This window comes from Lissotriton helveticus, chromosome 5_1 (genome assembly GCF_964261635.1).
Source record: "Lissotriton helveticus chromosome 5_1, aLisHel1.1, whole genome shotgun sequence".
Classification (NCBI taxonomy): Eukaryota; Metazoa; Chordata; class Amphibia; order Caudata; family Salamandridae; genus Lissotriton; species Lissotriton helveticus.
The window spans coordinates 377,307,785-377,334,487 of record NC_136065.1 but is presented as its reverse complement, the minus strand read 5'-3'; positions in this window follow the sequence as shown (position 1 = coordinate 377,334,487).

The following is a 26,703-nucleotide window of genomic DNA, read 5'->3' as shown; positions in this document are numbered from 1 at the left end:
AGCAACATGCAGGGAAGAGCTTCTAACTGGGTGACAAATGCTAAAACAACAGTTGATGGACAGAATGCAGAACAATGTCATACATTCACCCCAGTACAGAGATCTGGGCCTAAATCCATCGTTTTTTTGCTCACCACACCACCCCAGTTCAGACAAATAAAACAAATTTAGTTGCGTGCACTGCATCACCAAATGCCATGCAGTGCGCGCAACGAAATTCGTTTTATTTATTTATGTGTTTACCTAACTGTTAAGCTCCGTAATCCATACATTACTACCCCACACCCTGCCCCTCCCCACTTCACCACCCGGCAGGTACTCCCACTACTGGCCGCAGCTATTGGGGGGCTCAGTCACTCCTGTTCTCCCCTCCATACCACTTTCCTCTGCAGTCTCTCCCAGTTAGACACTTATACTCTTTTTGTCCCCACAACTTGCTGACATTCTCCACCTGCATATCTTACACATGGAGAAGTGTGGCTCAATGGTTAGAGCGGCAGACCCTGATGCAGAGGTCTGGCCTGGGACCAGGGTTCAATTCCTGCCTCGGCTGGTCTCGGCGGATCTTGGGCTCATAATTCCTCGGGCCTGATTTCTCGCCTCAGTGCCTACTCTAAGCATGGGTTCCACACTGCAACTCTGGGCAATAGCTTGCTTAGTCTCCACAACGGCCCCCTACAGCGCTAGGGATGCCTGGTTGCACCCTGGGGATGCCCAGGAGTGGACATTTCACGGGGAAAAACCAGGAAGGGTTCCCTAGCGGTATTAGTACAGCGCCAGGACACTCCGGAGTATCAGTGCGCTTTACAAATACGCCTACATTTACATCTCCTTCCTCTTCATCACTGTGCTTTCACGCTGGTCTTCTGAGCGTACTTCCTTGCGTTACCTCCCTTTAGCCATGCCTTCTCTCTCTAACACCCACACACCTACTCTCTATCCTCACCTCTGAACACAGTGCTTTCTTTTCCTTTGACACTGTCAATATTCCGAGAACTGTGTATACCCACTTCACACACTTTCACATAAAATGGTAATTACAATTGGCGCATGTGTGACCATTGGCCAGCAGAGAGGCCAAGGATTGGATATCCATAAAAGCTAAACACCTTGATGACCCACTACCAGGGATTGCACAAAACTCACACTGCTTTTAGGTTCAACTCCAGAGCTTCCACTATTGCCCTATCACGAACAACTGCCACAAAGGGATTCACCAAGACATCTAGTGGAGACTCACTTCACAGTATGTGCAGAACTAGATTCATATCTGCACTTGTTAAAAAAAGCAGAAAAATAAGCAAATACTCTTAGGGAATGCCGGATGAAGTAAAACGTGAACTGTAAAAGAGACAGGATAGCTTCCATGGATCGCCCTAAGGTTTCTTGTACACATTGTGTAAAAAGAGACCAGGGCCTTTTCTGTAAAGTTAAGGACATGACAGTTTCAAAGTCAGATTTTAATCACTGCCAGGTCTACGTCATCACAGGGCCTGCCCCACTTAAATCCTTGCTGTGCAGTATATGCCTGGCCAGGTAGCTGGTGATTAAACCAATCTGCCTAGCATCTCTAGCTGGCCACTTCTGGTGTAAATAGTTCATCAGGGGCCAGATGTAGGAGCCCTAATACCGGTCGGAAACGGCCGATTTTGGCCGTTTCCGACCGGTATTAGGGTTTTCAGATGTAGGGCATGCATTTACAGAATCGGTATTTTACCGATTCTGTATTTACCGATTCGGTAAAATTACCGAATCGGTAAATACAGACTCAGTAAAATACCGATTCTGTAAATGCAGATGTAGCTGGCACATGTCAGAGTGCCACAGGGCTTTAAGAATCGGTATTTTACCACCCAATCCAATTGGGTGGTAAAATACCGAATCCAGGTGTGCATGCACATGTGTGCATGCACACCTGTGCCATGTGACACACAGACATGCCCTTAGGGCATGTCTGTGTGCCACATGGCGCACATTCCTATTTTTGGGGTGCCAGAGGGTGTCAAAGTGTCACCCCCTGCACCCTTGCTGGAATCGGTATTTACCGATTCGGTAATTACCGAATCGGTATTTCCCATTGATTCCTATGGGCTTCATAGCCCGCAGGAATCAATAGGAAATACCGATTCGGTATTTACAGAATCGGTAAATACCGAATTTTTACGATTCGGTATTTCCACATCTGGAAATACCTACATCTCCCCTCTTAATATTTACCGATTCATAAATACCAAATCGGTAAAATTCGGTATTTATGAATCGGTAAATATCATTTACCTACATCTAGCCCCTAGTCATCTAGCTCCGTTTTCTCTTAGCATTACAAACCAGGTAACCAGTAGCGGCCGCTACTTAGCACGGGTGGTGAGGCGGGGGGGAGGGAAGGGATGAATGAAAAGAAAAAAAACTTCACTTACCTGAATGCCGCCTCTGCTCCGTCTCCTCCCCGCAACAGGAAGCTCCCAGCCTCCCAAAAGCCCCTGTCCAATCACAACGCTGCCTTAAGCAGCATTGTGATTGGCCTGAGCGCTGTGGTTTGGTTTGGTGCTCAGACAGGGGCTTGGAGGCTTTGCAGGTTCCTCACCAGGCTGCCTAATGCAGCCTGGTGGGGAAGATGCAATGTTCACATGACGGTTCGACCAGCCCTCTTGGGCCGGTCAAACCGCCATGCGCACTTTAGAGTGTGCTTTACACTCGTCCCCTGCCCCCTGCACTTGCCAGAAATGGCCCACCAGCCCGGCCCGCACCCGAGCAAGAAGTAAAACGAAAGGAATCATTTATTATCATTTTTCGTTTTCCTTTTTAGACTGCTCGCTGAGAAGTAGGCAGTCACGGCCCGTGGAGGGAGTTCAGTGGGGCGGTGAGGCCGGACAGGGGAGGGTCAGGATGGGGGGTGGTAAACACCGGAATATGAATGAAAGGAGGTAAGTAAACAATTAAATAAATAAAACTAAATTTGTTGCGTGCGCAGCAATGCATTTTGCGATTCAGCGGGCGCAAAGGAATTCGTTTTATTTATTTAATTGTTTACTTACCTCCGTTCATCCATTTTCCGGTGTTTACTACCCCCCGCCCCGTCCCTCCCCTGCCCCGCTTCACTGCCCTTACGGAACTCCCTCCATGGGCCGCGACTGGAAGTGGAGCGACACTCCTCTGCCTTAGCGGGGAAGCCGCCACTGCGGGTAACACAAAAACATTACTTCTTCCAATACTCTGTCACACTCCCTAGGAAACATTAGTGTTTTACGTCTTGAGACGGTATATACTGTTCAACACCTCCCACGGTTAAATTTCAAAATCACAAACACCACGTATGCAGCAGCAAGACAGATTTCCCCTCAAAGAACAGGAACAGCATGGGTACAGCAGTGCAGCCGCAGTTGAAGCTTCCCTCACACAAAAAATAAGTACGACATAGGCAGCAGCAGAACAGGCTTTGCCGTACAGATCCACGTGGGGACAGCAGTGCAGCAGCAGTACAAGCTTCCCTCCCACAAAGAACAGGTACGACATAGGCAGCAGCAGTACAAGCTTTACCGCTCAGATCCACATGGGGACAGCAGTGCAGCCGCAGTGCAAGCTTCCTTCACACAAAGAACATGTATGAACATAGGCAGCAGCAGCACAAGCTTTGCCACACAGAACCACATGGGGACAGTAATGGAAAAGAAGTGCAAGCAGCTCTCACATAAAGAATGGGTATGACGTATGCAGCTGCAGTGCAGGCTTTGCCACACAGAATCACAATGGAACAGGAACGCAGCAGCAGCGCAAGCTTCCCTCAAACAAAGAATAGGTATGACAAAGCCAGCAGCAGCACAAGCTTTGACACACAGCACCACATGGGGACAGTAATGGAGAAGAAATGCAAGCAACTCTCATATAAAGAACGGGTATGACGTATGCAGCTGCAGTGCAGGCTTTGCCACACAGAATCACAATGGGACAGCAATGCAGCAGCAGCGTAAGCTTCCCTCACATTAAGAATGGGTATGGCATAGGCAGCAGCACACAGAACCACATAGGGACAGCTATGCAGCAGCACTGCAAGCTTCCTTCACTTAAAGAATGCGTATGAACATAGGCAGCAACAGCACAAGCTTTGCCACACAGCACAGAACAACATGGGACAGCAACGCAGTGTAAATTTCCCTCACAAAAAGAAGCAGTACAGCATAGGCAGCAGCAACACACACTTCACAACACAGAGTAGCAATAAAGGTTCTTTTGCAGAAAAATAGGTACAGAATCAGCAGCAGCTCAGTTTTCATTAGCACTACCAGTGTGTGCAGCATGGAGCAGCAAGGTAAAGCAGTTTAAGTTTCCCTCGCATACACAACTGGTACTGGCAGAAATCACCAGTGAAAGCTTCCTGTGCACGGAATTGAAACAGCACAAGAACGACGGGGCGTGGTTTTGGCGCCGCGGCAAGATGGCCGCCTGAGGAGGAGCTCCGCCGCATCGATTCTTTCGGCACCAATTTCCTCCTGCTACTGTCATCACTGGGGGTCTCCTTCGACAGCGTTATGAACCGGAACATCTGAGGCACATGGTGAGGCTGTTTTGAAGTCTCCAGCGTGTTTCCTGCTATTTATTTAATTTGCGGTGTTTTCAGCGCATTACGGCCACCATTTTGATGACTTCCTCAGCGCGCATATTTCACTTCCTTTATGACGGACTTATGGCCTAACGTTTGTCACATCTATTGCACATTGGCTTCATTTGGAACACTTTTCACAGATAATAGGGGAAGCTGTGTTGCTCTACCTCCATGAGTGTTTTCTGCTGTTTACCAGTTCTCACTGTGCTTCAGTCAGCTTATCCATAATAATAACGGCTGAATTCCATGAAGTTAAGTTCTGCTCGGCGACGCCCATGACAACAACACAGACTTCTGCAATGATCTTTCTCCGCCCTGTGAGTACAACTTCCTATTCTAATAAGTGACAAAAGTCTTTACTCATTGCGGCGTGCCTCAGCTGACAAGTTATACCTGATGTAATTTTAGCTGACCAGCGTTTTTCTGCGCAGTTTCAAGATGGGCACATGACGAAGTAATTCATATAATCCAGCATATTATCAATGTGGTTGTGATTCCTATCAACAGTGATGTCCTGCGAACTACCTGAACCATAGGGTGTATTTGTTTCAGTTCTTACAACACGTTGCAACTATAGCGTCTACTTCACCTCTTCTCCTGCGTCATAAACTACCAACTTATACTTCTCCAAGACATCAACTCCGGAGCCGCTTGTATCCTCCGTTTGTGTAACTTTTGACATCACCTTGAAACTCAACTCTGTATCTTCTTAATGACCCTTTTCCCTCCGTTTACTACATCACGAACAACGGAATTTCTCTGGCGTTTTGGTTGTGCTGCATTGGTTGATTCATTTTTGTGATCTCTTGCAGACCAGTTTCTTCATTTCTATCCTTTGCTCCAGGCCCTGTCTATCAGCACACATCTATTACACTCCACGTCTATGGGAAATCTGCGTAAACCCAAATTTGTCTTTGTACCTTCCAACTCTGCTCGAACATCACAGCCTACAATCCCAAGCTCTCCTATTACAGAGACTCAAATGGCTGGCGTACCATCTAATCTTCTCCTCTACTGACTCTACATCTACCAAGTCTTCTCCTCCCACTACGTCCACCAAGCGCTTGAAACACGATCCTCCATCCCCTGATAAATCGTCCTCTACTATCTCTATGGAGTTAATTTTGGAGGAAATTCGCGCTTTACGTCCCTTCGTAAAGGAGACTAGTAGTGACATGCAAATTTTGAAGGAGCAATGGTGTTCTATGGACTCCAGACTCACCTCAGTAGAACAACAAGTTACCAAAATTCAAACCAATTCCCAACGTATCTCTGCTTTGGAGAAGTCTGTCCAATCACTCCTGCAGCACACGGAAGATTTGGAAAACAGGAACAGGAGAAATAATCTTCGTATTTACGGATTGCCTGAATCACTGGAGAGTGACAACCCCGTGACTTTTTTCACTTCCTTTCTTCCGAAATTGCTGGATATGCCTCCTACTACTTCTCTTAGCATACAGAGAGCTCACAGACTTGCTTCCAGATCATCTACTTCATCAAAACCACGTGGACTGATTCTTCTTTTCTTGACATTTACTGACCTCCTTTTGGTCTTTTCTGCAGCAAGAACCAAACGTCAACTTACCTGGAATGGCCAGAGAGTGTTTATATCTCAAGATGTCTCCAATGTTACTGCAAATCGATGAAAAGAGTTCCTGAATCTTCGTGCTCCTTTCAGATCTCTTGGCATCAGATATGGCTTGTTTCATCCTTGCACTTTCAAGGTTACCCACAAGAATCCTACTTGGACTTTTTGGGATCCTAATGAGCTTAAGAACTTTATTCATATTCAGTCTAACAGCAGCATGGATACCTCTACACCTCCTACTGGCTGATCTGAGTTGATGTTTGCATCTGTATTGCTTCTTTTCTCGTCTCGCAGTTATCCTGTTGATGTTTTTCCTCAGATTTTCTTATAAGAAAGTTTTACTTATTCCGGTATATTTGTTTACTTGTTGTCTCTATTGTATTGCTTTTCCCTAATGACATTTTTGTCTTTTCTCCTATTCATCTTCAGATGTCTCAGCGCAAGTTCGTCTTCCTTGCCCCCATACATTGTAAGGCCCCTATTCCTTGGCTTCCTATTGGTGTTCCGGTGCGGTTGGACCCCTGTTCTTCGGGAGGTTCGTCTTTTTGAGTGCCACCATCACCCCATTTCTCCTTTTGTTTTTCCCCTTCAGGTATGTTTTCTTCAGTCATCCTTTGGATATGTACTGTCTCTTCTTTTCTTTTATCTTTTTTTCCTTGCTCTTTCCTCTTCCCTTGCTTTCCTTCAATCATTTCTTTTTCTTGATGTTGTTTGCATTTCTCTTTTCTTCTTTATGTTGTGTACACACTTTTCTGCAAATTTTTATGTTATTATATTTTTCTTGTTTGTAAATTTAGAGTTATTTCATGGAATGTAAACGGTTTTGTATACCCCATTAAACGGCAGAGAGTACTTTCTCATTTATCCTCCTATACCCCTGATATTGTTCTTTTACAGGAAACTCACCTTAATGATCTTGAATCCCTTAAGTTAAAAAGGAATTGGGTGGGTACTGTCCTATTCTCCCCATCGCCCAATAATCGTAATGGAGTTGCTATTTTAATTCATAAAAAATTGAAATGTAAAGTATTATTAGAGGAAAAAGACTCGGAAGGAAGATGGATTTTGGTTAAGTTATTGATTAATTCTGTGTCTCTAACTGTTTTTAATATTTATGGTCCTACTCAACCTGACTGTTTGTTTTGGCCTTTAATTACAAGCAAATGTGTGCAGCACAAGGATGATTTCTTTCTTCTAGGAGGACACTGTAATCAGATTATAGATCCATTCCTTGACCGCAAATCCTCTGTCCGTTTCATCCCCCACACACCCCACAAACCATTCTTAAACACAATACTTCAAATGCATCTTTTCGATTCTTGGAGACTCACACATCCAGACACTTTGGATTGATTATTCCTTTTTCACACACCCTCATGCATCTTCCTCTGGAATAGATTATATTTTTCTTTCTCAGTCTCTCACCCAAAATCTTCTATCTTCCTCTATTGAACCTACTGTTATTTCGGACCATGTTCCCATTATAACTGATATATATTTATTTATTTATTTTTTGTCCTCATTTGCCTTGACCCTCTTATAGGAAACACCAACCACCTTGCGTGTCTTAATTGGACGAGCACAGAGATCTAATTTATAACTGTTATTGACCTTCTTCCTCCTCCGCCAAAACCCTCTTGCTGGCTTTTTAACTCTGCACTTCTTCTTGATCCTCTTTTCTCCTCTTCATTTCGAACTTTTACTAATGATTTCTTCCAGACTAACGCTACTCCCAGTATTATTCTTTGGGACTCCTTCAAGGCTACAGCAAGAGGATTTATTATTGATTTTGTCTCTAGGAAAAAGAAGCAATTTCTTCAAAAGAGTAAGTCTTCTCTCGCATATATTAAAAGATTAGAACATCAATTTTATACGTCTTCCGATAGTTGTATGTCCCCAGAACTCACCCTTGCAAAGATCTTTCTCAACAAAAGTCCCACAGTTATTGCCTCTTCAATTCTTCTTCTCAGTAGTGCTCGTTATTATGGAGGTTGTAACAAATCTGGTAAACTTTAGCTAATTACCTTAAATCTCATAAAGAATGCACTTCTATTGAATCCATCTTTTCCTCTGATAATATTCTTCTACATACCGAAGAACATATTCTTGAACAATTCCAACTTTTCTATCAACAACTTTACACTCCGGAGTCCCCTCCTACTTCGTCTATGATCCAATCTTACTTTGAAAAGTTACCTAAACCCTCTTCATCTGACCTTAATTTTTCAACTCTTGACCTTGACTTTTCCCTACATGAACTCTCTACAGCTTTATCTTCTCTCACTAAGGGTAAAACTCCTGGTCCTGATGGCCTTCCGGTAGAGTTTTATTTACATTTTTCTGATCTCTTATTCCCTAAGCTTTTATCATTTTTTCAATCCTTTTCTTCCTCTGGTTCAGCTGCGGGTACCTTTCAAGATGCCACTATCTGCCTTATTCCGAAAGACGGTTGTGATCCCAAATTCTGTAAAAACTATCATCCCATTTCGCTAGTCAATGTTGATTACAAACTCTTTGCTAAACTACTTGCTTTGTGTTTAGACTCCTTCATGCCCCGTCTTATTGGAAAAAAACAATGCGGCTTTATCAAAGGGAGGCTCACCTCTGATAATTCTCATCTTTTTCTAAATGTTTTAAATAAAGTCCCCTCTCTTTCCACACCTTTGGCTGCTATTTCTGTTGACGCTGAAAAAGCTTTTGACAGAGTTGATTGGTCTTTTTTATTTGCTTCACTCAAATGGCATGGCTTCGGTTCTAAATGTATTTCTCTTATTTCTTTATTATATTCTTCACCTAAAGCCTCTGTTCTAGTGAATGGCCAACTCTCGTCTTCTTTTACTCTTCACAGAGGAGTCCGCCAAGGTTGCCCTTTGTCCCCCCTTCTTTTTGTTTTGGCTCTTGAACCTTTTCTATCCTCCATTCGACAAAACACTTCCATTTCTGGTTTTCCTTATGGTGACCACCAATTAAAACTTTCTGCTTATGCCGATGACATTCTCTTATTTATTTCAAACCCAGAATCATCTATTTCTCCTTTTTTATCTGAATTTGAGGCTTTCTCCCTTGTTTCCGGTTATAAGATCAACTCCGATGAAACAGAAATTCTCCCTCTAACTAAGTTTTGGCTCCCTCATTTCTTCTCTTCCACTGGTTTTGCCTGGAACAGCACTAAGATTAAATATCTGGGTATGTGGTTCTCCAACTCTTTTCCCTCTGCCGTTAAATTAAATATGTCCGCTGTTCTTTCGCAAATTGACCACTTATTTTCCTCTTGGAATCCCCTTTTTCTTTCTTGGTGGGGCCGATTGGACTCTATCAAGATGATGATCGCTCCTATTCTTATTTATACTCTTTCTATGTTGCCTATATATATTCCTGCCATATACTTTAAACGTATTGACTCCTCCATATCAAAATTTCACTGTAAAAATAAAAAGGCTAGAATTTCTCTTCTTTCTCCTCTAAATCCCCCTTTGACTTGCTCCCTTTATTTAAACATACTTCCTTTCTTCTTAAACCTTTATTCTCTTCGTCGCTTATCTCACGTGAGTCCTTTCTCCATCTACCCATCTGGTATAATTCACTTATTCTTGTAAACAATAGACCTATTTGTTGGACCTCCTGGAGACTTAAGGGTATCATATGGATTCATCAACTTTTTGATGGGGTGTTGCTTTGCTCCTTTCCTCATTTTCAACTTCAATTTTGTTGTCCTAGTTCCTTTCTACAGAAATATACTCTTCTTATGGAGGTTATTCTTGATCGTTATTACTCCCTTCCTTCTTCACCTTCCCCTATTACCCCTTCCCATCTCCTAGTACTCCTATCTACTCTTCCCAAAGCATCTCTTATTTATAAATTATTTTCTTCTCCTAACCCAGACCGTCTTATGTCCAAATTGGAACTTTCCTGGGAATCAGATCTTGGTTGTACTTGGCTTATTTCCCTTTGGGGTAAGCTCTGGTCCAAAACCTTGAAGACTTCCCGATCTGCTTCTCTTACTCAATCTCTCTTTTTTCTATACCACAGACTCTACCTCTCTCCCCTTTCCCTTTCTCATTTCACATCTTCCTCTTATTCTAACTGTTGGACTTGTCACTCACCTCAGGCTGACCTTTTACATATGTTCTTCTTCTGTCCTTCGGTTTCTAATTTTTCGAAGCAAGTTTGGTCTTGCATCTCCTGTGTTTTCTCACTTACTGTCCCTTACTCAATCCCTCTTCTTTTTCTTGGTAGTCTCTCGGATTTTTGAACTTTTCCTTCACACTCCCGGGGTCTCTTTGATCTCATGCTTGCACTCGCTTTTCAACATATATCTTCTAATTGGAAATCCCTTACAAATGTTTCCATACAACATTGGTGGAATTCTTTGTGTCACTTTCATAGACTAGATGTTTCCTTTGCTTCCTCCTGTAAACCATCTCGTAATGTTGACCTCTATTGGTTACCTTTTACCACATACCTAGATCATTCAGCTCAAAAGAAACCGACCTCTACTGTTAGAACTGGCTATTTCTGGTAGGCTAAGGCTGATGCCAAAGCCAGGCAGAAACCACCATTCTAGTCAGGGCAAGGGAATCACACGCCAATATAACCCCTGCTCACCCCCTTGGTAGCTTGGCACGAGCAGTAAGGCTAAACTCGGAGGCAATGTGTAAAGCATTTGCGCCAGCACACAACAGCAACAACATCCTAGGCACACCACAAAAGGAACTCCACACAAGGTTATATAAAAATAACTTCTGTATTGTCAAAATCACATCAGATAGAAGTCACACATGTACATTGTGCCAACTGGCACGGGCAATATTCACAAGAGATTATGTACAAGACAGGGCCACATGGGCCACTGTCAGAATCAACACTTTTAGAAATAGAAATACTGTCAGAAATTAGAATAAAAGGATATAAAATCACTGTAGCACAAATTAGCAAGTATAGCACACAACCAGTAACTACTGGTAACAGGTAAGTACCACCTACGCAACCCTAACCACCTTAGGAGAATGTCACGCAGGGAACCAGGACCTCACTAGGTCCACCTGTACTGGAAACACCAACCACCTAAGAATACAATACATTTAGGGGCATCAGCAAGAACACATGATGCATCAAACATTCAGAGGTGTAGGGAAGGAAAAACACATGATGCATCAACCAACACATTCAGAGGTGTAAAATCAAGGAAGACACATGATGCATAAAAACATTCAGAGGTGCCAGAACATAACTCAATAGCGCAAAAACACATAATGCCTAAAAACATTCAGAGGTGCAACAAAACCACATCACATTGCGCAAAACTCACATAAGCCACTACCTGTGGCAGTCCCTAGGCCAACTGGCCTTGTTGGGGCTAGGGCGCCCTGTAGTCCAAAAGTCAGGGGCCTAAACGGTGCAGCTGCCCACAAATTGCTGGGCAGCTGGGAATCAAAAACTGCGACAGGGTCCTCACTGACCCTAGAACAGAACTGCGCCCAATCGTTGGAGCCACACAGGCTCTGACACAACACTACGCAGAACGTTGGAGCCACACAGGCTCTGACACTATGTGTCCCCAGGGCCCTCTAGTAAAGGACAATGGCCCCCTAAATCACGCTGGAGCCTCAGGGGCTCTGAAACAAAATATGCCCTCAGGGAGCCTCACGGGGCTCTAGACTACGTTGGGGTGACCCGCTGCCAACTGGGGCCGCCCTAATTGCACCGCCCTCACTGTGCCACACGGGGCTCAACTGGATGCTTCCACGAGCCTCTCTGGGCTCGCAAACAAATTGCCCCAACAAGCCTCTCTGGACTCGCAAAACAAAGGTGCAGCTGGAGCCTCTCGGGGCTCTGCACGAAGGGCGCCTTGAGCCTTCCGTGGCTCGGGAAACAGATGCGGCACTGTAAGCTGGAGTCCCCCCTCCCGGGGACTCCCAAAGATAAAGGTGCTCTTTGAGCCTCTCGGGGCTCTCAACCGCATCGCGGAAGAGCGGCCCGCTGCCACGGGGCCGCTCGAACACTGCCTTGATCAGGGCGAGCCTCCCGCGGCCCGCCAATCACACCGCGGCATTTACTGAGGGGGCTCGTCGGGAAAATAAGCGGCAAGGTCCGCGGCTACACGAAAGGCAGGGTGGGCACCTGCCTGGATCATAAAAGCGCTCCCAAGCGCTATAACAGCAGAATAAGCGCTCCCAGGCGCTAGGGGCAAGAGCAAAGCGCTCCTCCAGCGCCAGAAGCCAAATAAAGTTCCAGTAAAGTCCTGGGGGATAGGAAGAAGGTCCAAAGGATCCCAGGGCAGAGCAAAGTCCCCCAATCAGCCCAGGCAAGGCAGAGGGGTCCCCCAGAAGTCCTCCAGGCATCCAGGGGCTGGGCAGCGCCTGCCCCTGGTAGATTCAAGTCAGAAACAAGAACATTTTGGAAGGGGACACAGCCCCTTTTTATACAGAGAAATCCTTTGTCTAGCAGGGTGCAGGCAGTGTGAGAACCAGCTAGAACTGGTTATAGGGAATTCCTTTCACTGACCATGCTAGGGACATCAGATGCACCCCAGGGGGTGGAGCCAACATTGTGTGGGGAAAACCCAGCCTCACTCAGGACCCTCAAACCAGATGGTCAATCCACAAGCAGGCCCAGGCTCACTCCTCCCCTCACATCAGCATGCTAAACACTCCTTTCACCACCGGGGCAGACCCTCCCAGACTCTTGGAGCCAGGCTCACTAGCCAGCCTCAGCCAATCACACGCCAGACACAAATTACACAAATATGCCAACTTCTAAAAGTGGCACTTCTACACTAGACACAATCATGCCGCATACATCATTACGCAGCATTCAATCTCACAAGTTCTCACATACCAAACTCGACCCTGCACTCCCCACACATCAGGAACTACCATGGGCATACATATTCCCCATGCATTCCTATGGGAGGGCAGGTCACTCACCACACATACACAGAGAGCTCAAGCACTTTACACTGTACCACAGTGAAAAAGCGTGCAAAGGCCTAAAATCACCAACACCAGGTCACAGAAACAGGCTAGGAAAAAGCAAAAAGTTTAGGGGTGAACCTGCCAAAAAGAGCCAGGTCGAACATCTACCAATTCCGACAATTTTAAACCCCCTTAAATGATGTTCTCTCTCCTTCTTGTATATTCAATATTGTTTTACAGTTTTTCTTTATTATGATGTCATAATATCTTATACAGTTTTTTGTTATTACTTGTACTATGTTTTCCTTTGCTGTTTCCCTCTATAGCATTGTTTTGTTACAATACATTCCCCCTTCCCCCTCCCTCTCCCCCCTGTATTTCCCCTTCAAAATACCATAAAATGTTTTTAGTTCCCTAGCTTGACATTAGCAATTTTGTGATTCTCATTTTACTTGTATGATTTATATTCTCCTTGCTGATGTCGATTGTTATCATTACTATTCTAAATAAAGCTTTTCAAACATAAAAAAAGAAACAGCACAAGAACAGTACAATTAACCTCACACAGTGCAAGCTTCTCTCACAGATAGAGCGGGTACTGCATTGAAGCAAAAGTGCATGCTTCCATCACAGAGGACAGGTACAAAATGGCTGCAGCAGTGAATGCACACATAAACACACACTCACAGAACAGTCATAGAATATGTAGTTTCCACACAAGAGAGACACACAACTGGTACAGTACAGAGCAGCCACTGTACAAGCTGGATTATTTCACAGAAAGAGATTACACTATTCTTTTCCCTTTCTCACCTGCATTAGTTAACAAGATTACTGCAATTGTTTCAAAATTATTTTGTGTTAGCAGGGCAGCTCATAAATCCGTTTACCCTGCACCAGACCACATAAAGAGATTACTCTGAATAGTGTGCCGTGCATTACTTCACAAGAACAGATCATTTGGATTAATTTATCATACCTTATGTGAACGGAAGGAAGGGGGTTATGTTAATTACTTTACTGTGTATTAAATTCCAGAATGACTCAGTTTCATTTACCCTATAATATATTAAAGGAGGTTACTCTAATTACAATACTCTGTAGTTAATTACAGACGGGTTGAGGTTCCATCTTTATCCTTTGCAACAATATAGAATATTACTTTGACTGCTTTTTAACATTAAAATACTGAAGGTGATAACTCTCATTATTTAATACTTCAATAGATTAGAAAAGATTCAGTTTACCCAACCTTACATTAGATCACAGAAGTAGGCTAATATGATAACTTTATTGAGAACGTAATCCATTTAGTTAAATTACTGTGCACAGTTTACAGAAGACACTTCTGATTATTTTACCTGTACTAGATTACATAAGGATATTTTGATTACTTAACCACACATTAGATTACTTGAGATTATTCTGATTACTTTATCTTTTTTTAGAATAAAGGTGATTACTCTGATTTGTGTATACTGTCTTGTGTTCGGAAAGTGATTCCTCTGAGTACAAAGTAACATGTTGCTCTGATTACTTTATATGTTACTTTGATTACTGTACACTTCACTAGTTCACACAAAATTACCATGATTAGTTCATCATTTTAGATAACAGAAAATGATTGCTATTGTGTCCTGTATTGGAGTAGAAACGCCAATTGCTATGATGATATCATCATGTATTCAGGCGCAACCAGCACAGGTAAGTGCGGTCGGGCGGGCGTGGGCGGGCGGTGTGGTGGGGGGTAAGACAACAGATGGCGGGATAGGTAAAATGAAATAAAAACAAGCATTTGCAATGCAATAGGTCTCGAAATAGGTAAGTTTGAGCTATTGGTCTTGTAAAAGAGCAAAATTTTTGTTATTTTGGGATTGGAAATTAGTTAAAGTAATAATTTTCTCATTTACAATGTTAATAGTTCTACCAATTTCAAGTGTGACACCTATAACCTGTGTTCCGCTGAGTGATGTTGTGGTGTTGGTGAGTGTTGCTGTGGTGGTGTAGAGTGATGCTGTGGTGGTGCTGAGTGGTGCTGTGGTGGTGTAGAGTGATGTTGTGTTGGCGACGAGTGATGCTGTGGCGCTCAGTGATGCTGTGGTAGCGCATAGTGATGTTGTGGTGCCCCTGAGTGATGCTGTGGTGGTGCTGAGTGATGCTGTGGTGATGCGATAGATAGATAGAGTGAGTGTGATAGATAGATAGAGGTTGGGCGATAGATAGAGTGAGGGGGATAGATAGATAGAGTGAGGGTGATAGAGATATAGACAGATAGAAGGGTGAGCGATAGATACACAGATAGATAAAGTGTATTTATGTTGCATTGAGTAGAGTGTAATTATGAGGTGTGTAATTATATGGCAATGAGTGGTATTATTTTGAGTGTATTTAGGTTGCATTGAAAAGACTAATTATGTGGCATGTAATAGTCTGGCACTGATTTTTAAAAAGGGCAGTGTATATTGTATTCAGTAGAGTGTAATTTTGTTGCGTGTAATTATGTGACAATGAGTGGAATTTGAAGTGTATGTTGCATTGTTTGCAGTGTAAATATGTAGCGTGTAATGATGTTGTACTGAGTGGTAATATGGAGAGTGTGTGTTGCATTCAGTATAGTATAATTATGTGGTGTGTAATTATATGGCACTGAGTGGTATTTAGAGTGTCTGATGCATTGAGTACAGTGGAATTATGTTGCATATAATTATGTGGCACTGAGTGGTAATATGGGGAGTTTATATTGTATTCTTTAGAGTGTAATTGTGTGGTGTGTAATTATGTGGTATTGAGTGGTATTGTTTGTAGTGTATGTTGCATGGAGTGCAGTGTAATTATGTAGCATATAAATATGTGGCACTGAGTGGTATTGCGTGGAGTGTGTGTTGCATCAAGTAGAGTTTAATTATGGGGTGTGTAATTATGTGGCACTGAGTTGTATTTGGAGTGTATGTTGCATATAAGTATGTGGCACAGAGTTGTATTTGGAGTGTATGTTGCATTGAGCGCATTGGAATTATGTGGCGTGTAATTATGTGGCACTGAGTGGTATTTGGAGTGTATGTTGCATTGAGTGCTGTGTAAATATGTGGCATTGAGTGGTATTTGGAGTGTATGTTGCATAGAGTGTAGTGTAACTATGTGGCGTTTATTTATGTGGCACTGAGCGGTATTTGTAATGTATATTGCATTGTTCGGAGTGTAATTATGTGGCACTGAGTGGTATTTGGATTGTATGTGGCATTGAGTGCATTGTAATTATGTGATGTGTAATTTTTTGGCACTGAGTGGTAATTGTAGTGTATGTTGCATTGAGTGTATTGTAATTATGTGGTGTTTTATTATGTGGCACAGAGTTGTATTTGGATTGTATGTTGTATTGAGTGCTGTGTAATTATGTGGCACTGAGTGGTATTTGGAGTGTATGTTGCATTGACTGCAGTGTAATTCTGTGGTGTTTAATTATGTGGCACTGAGCGGTATTTCTAATGTATGTTGCATTGATTGCATTTTAATTATGTGGCACTGAGTGTTATTTGGAGTGTATGTGGCATTGAGTGCAGTGTAATTATTTTGCGTGTAAATATGTGGCACTGAGGTGTATTTTGAGTGTATGTAGCATTGAGTGCTGTGTAATTATGTGGCACTGAGTTGTATTTTGAGTGTATGTTGCATAGAGTGCATTGTAATTATGTGTTGTTTAATTATGTGGCACTGAGTGTTATTGTGTGGAGTGTGTGTTGCATTCAGTAGAGTGCAATTATGTGTTTTTTAATTATGTGGTGGTGCTGAGTGATAATGTGGTGGTGCTGAGTGATAATGTGGTGGTGCTGAGTGCTAATGTGGTGGTGCAGAGTGATTATGTGGTGGTGCTGAGTGCTGCTGTGGTGGTGCAGAGTGATGCTGTGGTGATGCTGAGTGATGCTGTTGTTGTGCTGAGTGATGATGTTGTTGCACTGAGTGATGCTGTTGTTGCGCTGTAGTGATGCTGTATTTTTGTTGAGTGGTATTGTGGTGGTTTTGAGTTGTGTTGTGGTGTTTGAGATTTATGCTTTGATGGTGTTGTATGAGTGTATTGTAGTGTTGCTATTGTTAGTGTGTTATGTGTATATGTGTAGAATTGAAGGTGTGTAAGTGTTTTATTGTAGTATGTAATAAATGTAATGTCTATGTAACTTTGTATGTGTATGTGTGTGTGTGTTGTAATATTTAGTGTGTGGTGTGTGTTTAATTGGTTGTTTGTGTGCCGTGATAGAGAGTTTTTTTTTTTTTTAATGGCGGACGCAATGTGTCTTCTTGACGCTGCTTACGTTAAGTAGGTCAGCGGTCTAGTTATTTTTTTTTTCCCCGTTCCGTGTTCAATTTTTGATTGACGTTTGTTTCCAGCCAATCGTAGCGCTCCGTTTTTGACGTAGCGTTGCGATTGGCGTGCGTCACCGGGGAATTCCCCAGAAGATCGAGAATCGTGGGGCGCGGAAGGCGTGTTGTTGTTCCTGTCCTGTTGCTGCGTCGTTTGACAGGTAAGAGTGTATTTTTATGTGTTTTTTTAAGTTAATTGAATGTACTATTGATAGTGTGAATAAATTTACTAATGTTTATTACTGAATGTCGATAATTTTTTTAGTTTTTCGTTCGCGACTGTCTTAGTAATAGCGTATTTACTTAATTTGAAAGTAATTGAATGGTTTGAAATGTGATATATTTATGTATATGTTGCTGAGAACTGTAATTTTAAAAATGTATTGGTTTTATTGGACGAATTCTGTACAAAAAATGTATTTTCCCTTCGAAGGGGTATGTACTTTGAGTTTATTCATGTATTAATTGGATGTGCTATGTTTTAATGAATATTTTCTTAGTGTATTACATTATTGTATATATTGCATTGTATGTAATCTATATTGTGTTAATTTTTTTTGATTGCGCGTATTTAATTAATTATTTATTGTGGTGTTATTACCTGAAAATGTTCAATTTTTATTCGATGCACATAGTTTATATGAAGGTGCGTAAATGTATATTTTTGTGAAAGTCATTTTTTTTTTTTTCGTTGTAAATGAAATATGCGAATAATGTTAATCAACACATTTTAAAACTGCAAATGTGGATGTTCCTTTGAGTTAGCAGTGCCGTTTTATCTGAATGTTCACTTTATTCCCATTTATCCTGCGACGTTCTTTTTTAAAAAAAAAAATCATTTTATTATGTGAGTGATAATTCAATGTGATATAAATGAACGTATTATTGGTTAGTGTGGTGATTTGGTTATAGTGTAGTTTCCATATCTTTTAATGAGTAAAAGATCATTTGTTATTTTCTTTTTTATGGAATGTTATTTGTGACATTCACAAATGTGGTTTGTGTTTGTGGTTTGGTACATAGCAGGACTTTGAGCTACACTTGTGTAGGTTAGAGGTGTAAGATGGTCATTTCTTAAAAGGATGTATGTTGGATTAAACATAAAATGGAGGCAGACTGGGACACACTATGAATTTATAATGGTGTTTGTGATTATAATATTTGGAAATAGCATTGAGAATCAACAAAGTGTTTCAAATATTTGTGAGGGAGATGGTCTGTGCGTTTTATTTCATTTTTCAACTTTCAAAAATGTTTATTTGTGTGGCCCACCTTTAGCAGGTTTTTTGTTTTCTTATTAGGTAATTGTTAAAGTTTAACTTACATGTGTCCCCTTGACGCAATGTACGTTATGTTTTTTTGCGTTCAATATTTTTTTTCCCTTTGAGTCCTGTGTTGTATTTCTTATTGAAGTTTTTTCCAGCCAATCGCAGCGCTACGTTTTTGACGTCGCGTTGCAATTGGCGTGCGTCACCGGGGAATCTTCCAGAAGATCGAGAATCGTAGGGGAAGGAAGGCGTGTTGTGTTTCCTGTGTTGTAGCTGCGTCTTTTGACAGGTAAGTGTACATTTGTATGTTTTTTTTAATGTTTGGGAATGTAGTATTGATAGTGTGTCCAAATAAATTAATGTTTCTGACATTATGTATGTCATATGTATGTATCTAATATTTGTCAGTTATTTACATTTGGTGAAATGTATTTATCGCGCGTATGTAAAAAGTGTCTAATGGTATGATAAAATGTAATTTTTTTATTCGATGCAGTGTTTATATGAACATGTCGAACTGTTTATGGAATCATTGTAATGTTTATTTTCGTGTGAACTGAAATATGCGAATAGTGTTGTTTGTTTAGCAAAAATGTGAAATTGTGCGGAGTATTTACGAAATGTAATATTAATGAAGTTATCAGTTTATATTTTTTATTTTTTGATAGTGTACTTTTCATGTCCTATGTCACTAAAATATTATTTTGTGAAGTAACATATTTGATGCTGTGTGAGTGTGAGTGTTTATCCTGTGGTAAGTATTATTTGTCAATACATATTTTTCTTTTGATGTTTATCAACTGTCATAATTTTCAAATGTAACGTATTTCAAAATGGCGGACGCTATGTATTCCCTTTACGTCCGTTACGTAAGAGAATGGAGCGTTCTAGTTTTCTATTTGTTTTTATGTAAATTTAATTGTGACGTAATTTCTAGCCAATCGCATTGCTACTTTTTTGTGACGTAGCGTTGCGTTTGACGTGCGTCAACGTGGAACTTTCTAGATTGGTGCGAATGTTATTCCGGGAAAGGCGTGTTCTTCTTCCGTTCTTGTTCCTGCGTCGTTTGACCGGTAAGCTTAAAATAAATGTATTTACTACATGAATATGAATGTATTTTTTATTGTGTATCTATTGTTATTAAATGTATCATATTTTGAGATGTATTATTGAGTGTCTGGTATTTTTCCTTGTTAATTCATTACCATATCTACTTTTGATATAATATTTTAGTTATTGACATATAGTGAAATTTATTTATTGCGCGTATGTAAAAATTTGATATTGGTATGATAAAATGTAAATATTTTATTGGATGCAGTGTTTATATGAACATGTCAAACTTTTTATTGAATGTTTTTTATGTTTATTTTCGTTTGAATTGAAATATGCGAATAGTGTTGTTTGTTTAGCTAAAATGTAAAATTGTGCTGAGTATTTCCGAAATGTGAGTAATGAACTTTTAAATCAATATTTTCGTCATTTTTTGTTAGTGTACTTTTCATGTATTTATTGAGTAAAATATTATTTTGTGAAATAACATATTTGATGCTGTGTGAGTGTGAGTGTTTATCCTGTGGTAAGTATTATTTTGCAATTCATATGTGTTAATGTTTATAGACTGTAATTAAAGTCTAATTTTACGTATTTCAAAATGGCGGAGGCTATGTTTTCCCTTTACGTCCGTTACGTAATAGAATGTAGCGTTCTAGTTTTCTATTTGTTTTTATGTAAATTTAAGTGTGACGTAATTTCTAGCCAATCGCATTGCTACTTTTTGGTGACGTAGCGTTGCGTTTGACGTGCGTCAACGTGTAACTTTCCAAATTGGTGTGAATGTTATTCCGTGAAAGGCGTGTTCATCTTCCGTTCTTGTTCCAGCGTCGTTTCACAGGTAAGCTTAAAAAAAATGTATTTAGAACATGAATATGAATGTATTATTTATTGTGTATCTATTGTTATTAAATAGATCAATTTATTAGATGTATTATTGCGTTTTTGATATTCTTCCTTCTTTATTCGTTACGATATCTACTTTTTATATAATATTTTACAGTTATTTACATATTGTGTCATGTATTTATTGCGCGTCTGTAAATATTGGATTATGGTAATGGTATAATGATCAACTGTAATTAATTTATTGGATGCAGTGTTTATATGAACATGTCGAACTGTAAATGTCAGCTATCGATATGTTTTCTGTAATTCTTGCTGTAATGCCAAATGATAGCTGTGATATCCTGTATTTTGCTTGTATTTGAATACGTTAAATTTATATAATAATTTTTAATTTACAGGTTTTGACTGTACCGTTCCTGTATGACTCTGTCAAAGTGACGTTTCGATTGTTTATGTGAAATGTGAACGGTAAGGACGAAAAATATTCTTTGGAATTAATTAAGGAATGTTTGTGTTTCCGAAGTACTTCTGTGTCTCTTTATTTTTTTTTGGGTACTGATTGTGATCTTTCGTCACTTCAAAGTGCTATTTTCGGCAACACACATCAATTTTGTTTATTAACGTTTATGTTCTCTTTGTGTGTTGTTTGTCTGATTTCTACACTTCACTGAATGAGCTGCTCCGATCGACAGGTAATTGCTTAATTTGATATTTTATTGAAAGTGTGACTGTGACTGTTCACTTAAAAATGTATACATTTTTTTTTTAATTGAATGTAAATAATTTGAAAATAATTTCGTTGACAGTTGGTTTGTGTCCGGCTCGTTTCTTCTTAGTGCCGTTTTTCATGCGATCACTGGCTCGCATTTAGGTTGTCTCTTCGGCATGCCTTGACTCATGTTTGCGCGTGTCGTTATGGTATGCGGGTCCTGTGGTGTTGTTTCGTCTGAGTTCGTACCTAGTAAAATATTTATTTCGCATCTTGTTTCTTCTTTGGATCGTTGTGGGCCCGTATCTTGCTTGTGTCGCTGCTATGCATTGCCGTGTTTATTGTTATTTAATTTTCTTGTAAAGATTATTATGTATGCACTGTCTATGTTATATTTGTGTGGTGTTTCTCTGATCTCTACACTTCACTGACTGAGCATCTCCGATCGACAGGTAATTGCCATTAATTTTTTATTTAAAAAGTGCCTTTGTTTATTTAAACTTAAAAATATAATCATGTTCTTTAGTGTGCATTGAATGTAAATAAGAAATTTGCAATTATTTCTTTCGCAATTGTGCTTGTGTCCGGCTCTTTTCTTCTTAGTGCCGCGTGCCGTTTTTCATGCGATCACTGGCTCTTATTTAGGTTGTCTCTTCGGCATGCCTTGACTCATGTTTGCGCGTGTCATTATGGTATTTGGGTCCTGTAGTGTTGTTTCGCCTGAGTTCGCACCTAGTAAAAATTTTATTTAGCACCTGGATCTTCTTTGGATCGTTGTTGGGCCGTATCTGGCTTGTGTCGCCGCTATGCATTGCCGTGTTTATTGTGATGTTTTATTTTTATTGTAAACATTATTATGCATGCACTGTCTATGTAATATTTGTGTGGTGTTTCTCTGATCTCTACACTTCACTGACTGAGCAGCTCCGATCGACAGGTAATTGCCATTAAATTTTATTTAACAAGTGCCTTTGTTTATTTACAATTAAAAATATAATCATGTTCTTTAGTGTGCATTGAATGTAAATAAGAATTTTGCAATTATTTCTTTCGCAATTGTGCTTGTGTCCGGCTCTTTTCTTCTTAGTGCCGTTTTTCATGCGATCACGTGTCGTTATGGTATGCGGGTCCTGTAGTGTTGTTTCGCCTGAGTTCGCACCTAGTAAAATTTTTATTTAGCACCTGGATCTTCTTTGGATCGTTGTTGGGCCGTATCTGGCTTGTGTCGTGGTATCCATTGGCTTAGTATGTATGCACTGCCTCAGTTCTTTTTTTGTCACGTTTGTCTTATTATTAGAATTCACTGACTGAGCTGCTACGATCGAGCTTTTAATGCAAATTGTTCTAATGTAATGAAAGCGTTCTTTTGTGATTTTTTGTATGTACGTTGTATACAGGACCTTTTGTGTGATAATGTAATTATCGACTAGGGCTCACAGTTTGCTTGTGTCCATGTCGCCATGCATTGACTCATTTATTTTGCTTGTGTCGTCCTGGGATGCATGTCATGTAGTGTAGTATCGGCGTATTGGGAGTATGCCTTGTGAAAGAGTGCATTTATAGCTGTTGTTGTGTGTGCCTGATGAAAGCGTACATGTTCTGTTTGTGTGACGTTTGTCTGCTGAGTAATGCTGTCGTGGTGATGACAGGTGCTGTGGCGGTGATGAGTGTTGCTGTGTCGTTGTAGAGTGATATTGTGTGGTTGTGTGGAGTGATGATGGTGTGTTGCCGAGTAATGTGAAAGAGTGCACTTAGGGCCGGTGGTGTGTATGCCTGTTGAAAGAGTGCAGTAATGGCTGCTGGTGTGTGTGTATGCCTAGTGAAAGCGTGCAATGATAATTATAGATACATAATTACAGATGTTTTATGTGTGCTGTTGGTGTGTGTGCCTGGTGAAAGCGTACATGTTCTGTTTGTGTGACGTTTGTCTGCTGAGTAATGCTGTCGTGGTGATGACAGGTGCTGTGGCGGTGATGAGTGTTGCTGTGTCGTTGTAGAGTGATATTGTGTGGTTGTGTGGAGTGATGATGGTGTGTTGCCGAGTAATGTGAAAGAGTGCACTTACAGCCGATGGTGTGTATGCCTGTTGAAAGCGTGCAGTAATGGCTGTTGGTGTGTGTGTATGCCTAGTGAAAGCGTGCAATAATGGCTGTTGGTGTGTGTGCCTGGTGAAAGCGTACATGTTGTGTTTGTGTGACATTTGTCTGATGAGTAATGCTGTTGTGCTGCTGAGTGGTGCTGGTGTGGTGATAGTGCTGCTGTGTCGTTGTAGAGTGATATTGTGTTGTTGCTGAATGATGCTGTTGTGGTGGTGTGGAGTGATGCTGTTGTGTTGCCGAGTGATGTTCGTGTGGTGCTGAGTAATGCTGTTGTGGTGATGAGTGGTGCAGTGCTGGTGATGAGTGTTGCTGTGTTGGTGTTCATTGATTACCACCACAGCATAACTCAGCAGCACAATAGTAGCACTTCTCACAACAACTGCATGACTGAGCCCCACCAATGCAACATGCAGCGACACAACATTATCACTCAGCACCTCCACAGTACCATTGAACAACTACACAGCATCACTCTGCACCACCACAGCAGTATGTAGCACAACAACAGTTTCATTTCTGCACCTTACTGCAGTACTCATCAGCCAAAACGCATGCTTTTATACCTGTAATTGTGTGTGTGTTATGTGGTGAAAGTGTGCACTTACGACCGGTGGTGTGTATGCATGTTGAAATGGTGCAGTAATGGCTGTTGGTGTGTGTGCTTCGTGAAAGCATAGCTGCAACTGCTAATGTAATGTATCTTGTAGTGGTACATTTAATTCATTTTTTTTAAAAATATACCCCCCCCCCCAACGAAAATGACCATGCAAGTGGCTATATTCAAGTTAGTATATTTATTTTTTTTAAACACAAAAGAATATTTATTTATTGAACTTTGTACACATTTTTTATCTTCTTATTGTTCAGTTTAAAATTAAATCTTCAGACTTTTCTTTCACAATTTTCGTAATTTTGCCATTACAAAATATAACTTCACATATTTGAGGCAAATAGTGAATTAGGGCTTCACCAATGTCATCCACCTCTTCATCCAACATAAACCACTGTATAAGTGTTTTATTTTCTACGTCCATTGATTGGTAAATATCGGTGTTGGTTATTTTAGTTGTTATAGTGCTCCAATCTCCGTTTGTGCTTTCCACTCCATATATTTCAACATCAATAGTTTCTTGTGGTGGCGTTGTTACCTGTTGTAGTAAAGAAATACATAGTTAAATTTTTTTCAACGGAAATGTTACAGTGTGTGTTAGAGAGAGTTTAGTAGAGAGAGAGTGTTGTAGAGAGAGAGTGTTGTAGAGAGAGAGTGTTGTAGAGAGAGAGTGTTGTAGAGAGAGAGTGTTGTAGAGAGAGTGTTGTAGAGAGAGAGTGTTGTAGAGAGAGAGTGTTGTAGAGAGTGGCTGTTGTAGAGAGAGGCTGTTGTAGAGAGATAATGTGTGGGAGAGAGTTAGTGTCTTGAATAGTTAAACTGTGTATAGTTGAAAGAGAGAGTGTTGTAGAGAGAGAGTGTCTTCTAGAGAGAAACAGTGTTCTACAGAGAGGGTGTTGTAGAGAGAGGCTGTTGTAGAGAGAGGCTGTTGTAGAGAGAGGCTGTTGTAGAGAGAGGCTGTTGTAGAGAGAGGCTGTTGTAGAGAGTGGCTGTTGTAGAGAGAGGCTGTTGTAGAGAGATAATGTGTGGGAGAGAGTTAGTGTCTTGAATAGTTAAACTGTGTATACTTGAAAGAGAGAGTGTGTGTGTGTGTGGAAGTGATAGAGTAAGGGGTGCCTGAGAGAGGGTGTGTTCCTTACTTTCAATTTGCTGTGCCTTGTCGTGTTCAATATTTTCTGTCCATTAAATTCATGTACTGTGACATGAGTCAACATCACATATTCTCCAATGTTTATTGAGAATAGAGTAGCTTCTCTCCATAATGTGACTTTGATGTCATCAGTGGAGTCTTTTAAGGTAATACTTTTAATGTCAGTATTTTGTCCATTGATGAGCACCTGTTTACTTTCCTCTTCCTAAAACAAAATATTATTGTTTAAAATTCAAAAGCAGAGAAGTCAGACTTAATAATTGTCCAAGCATTGAAGACATAGTTATTAAGGCCTATTGCTATTTTCAAATTAACGGACTTGTTCCCAACAATGTTAAAAAAATAAGAACTTTGATGTCTGAGTACAGCGCTCCTCTTTGATAACCTAACAAATTAAAATTTCTAATAGCAGAGTATATATAGCACACCTATTTCCACGCATTGTTAAATTTTAATATTTGGATGCTGTACAGATCATTTATAATTGATAGAAAGCCTCTGAAACATAACAGCATATCTAATGTGTTACAGAGACTATACACAGAACAGCAACCACTCAAAAAAAAAAGATCTAAGCACTAAATAGTGTACACACATACACACACACAGAGACAAGCACACTGACAAAGCAAACATAAATCTCGGCAATGTCACTGACAATACCACACACACTAACTGACAACAGAAGCAGCGAGACACGCAGCACAAAAGACCTCTACTTACTTCTGAAACGGTCCCACACACTGTCATAAGAGTTCTCACAGATGCACGCTTTATTTCTTTAATTGGCGAAGCGGATGGTGCAGGAGGCTGCAAAATGTTTTCAGCGTCTTGAATTAGGGATTGAGTTAGAGACATTGCCGGAAATTTTGTAACTTTGCTTTGCTTTGTTATCAGAATTGTTTTGTTTTTAATGATAAAATTGCGTATTAGTAGCCCACAGTTGTACTGTGTCTGCTGATATAAACTTTCTTGGTAACACGTTGCTTTTATTGTACCAGTTTTATCTGCTAGAGCCAGATGAAATAGAACTTTATTTTCTTGTTTTGCGTTCTTGTAATTAGTTTTACTTGAGCACTTGATCACATTAACTCTGATGGGTTTTTCATAAGGTTTGCTGTCATTGGAGGCAATGTTATTGATTTCTTCAATAGTCATCATCTGAAATAGAAATAAATGTTATAAACAGTGTTAAATAGAAATCCATAGTGCTTTATGATCACTGTAATAGCATTCTAAAGTTCCAGAATTTTGAAGTATGTAATTGGTATATATATGATCTAAGATAGATTGGTAGTCTGTTGTGTAAGAGTCTATAAGTTGTATACATTGCAATTTTGTCTCAAAGAATCCAATTAGTTTTTGAGTTTGTGAATTGCTTTGAGAGACATCCACATTGAAATCTCCCATAATGATGAATTTGTGTTCTGGATAAAAATTAGTGATAATGGTAATAAATTCCAAAAGATCAGTAATATTTTTCTGTGGTGGTTTGTAGACTATAATAATA